This window comes from Marmota marmota, unplaced genomic scaffold, assembly GCF_001458135.2.
Source record: "Marmota marmota marmota unplaced genomic scaffold, marMar, whole genome shotgun sequence".
Classification (NCBI taxonomy): Eukaryota; Metazoa; Chordata; class Mammalia; order Rodentia; family Sciuridae; genus Marmota; species Marmota marmota.
This window is the reverse complement of record NW_026000026.1, coordinates 47,011,352-47,012,135: the sequence shown is the minus strand read 5'-3', so window position 1 is coordinate 47,012,135 and position 784 is coordinate 47,011,352. Positions and strand designations below refer to the sequence as shown.

Here is a 784-nt window from a genome sequence, read left to right as displayed (position 1 = left end):
CAGACGCGCGGCTCTCAGCCTGCTCCGCCTAACCAGCAGGCGAGAAGCACAGCGCTGAGCGCCCGCCCATCCCCGCACCGCGCCCCAGGATTGCGGGAGCCGGGCTGGTCCCACTGCCTCCGCCAGTTCCACCACCTCTCGGCTGGTGCCCCTCTCAACCCACCGGTCCTGCGTGCCCCACGTTCCGCCCCGTAGCCCTTTCTGGGCCCCGCCCCGTTTTCCCACCTCGTTTGCCCTCTCTAGGTTTCCAGCTCCACCCCCAACCCTCGGATCTCTAGCCCAATCCCCAAATCCTCCTTTGGTTTTCCCTCTGCCACCATCGTGATCTCAGGTTGTGTGCTCCCCAACCCTTTCATTACTCTCTAGGACCTGCAGCTGAATGGGAAAAGATGAAATTAGGACCGCGATGCTCCGTCCTGGACAAACCTGTAATTCACCACCAAGCCTGTAGGAGCCTCAGGTTCCTGCTCTATGAAATGGGTTTAACCATGGGACAGGTCTTCACGAGAGTGAAAAGGGATGGATGTCTAGTGCAGATCTCCATTTGGCTAACGAGGCGTCCAGGATGGGCCTGAAAATGCAGAGTTATTTGCCCTGAATTTGAGATCCTCTCTCCCTGCCCCTTTAATTTTCTGGAAGAACTGTCCCATGGTCAAAACCATTTCATATAGGCAAAACCGGAGGCCCCTACCGACATGGTGGTCTGTTCCAGGTCCGACATGGTGGTCTGTTCCAGGTGGGCAGAGGTGTTCCAATTTCCCCTTTCCTGCTGACCAGACAACTG

The 784-nt window shown here is 57.3% G+C and overlaps 1 protein-coding gene across 1 annotated transcript in view; it reads right to left on the bottom strand.

The window, feature by feature from the left end:
- Positions 1-424, bottom strand: part of Sstr4 (somatostatin receptor 4) — a 6,646-nt gene extending 6,222 nt beyond the window's left edge. Inside the window, exon 1 of the mRNA XM_048811385.1 lies at positions 1-424. This exon is cut by the window's left edge and continues 6,222 nt beyond it. The gene's annotated coding sequence lies outside the window, so the exon portion shown is untranslated.
- Positions 425-784: the final 360 nt, after the last annotated feature.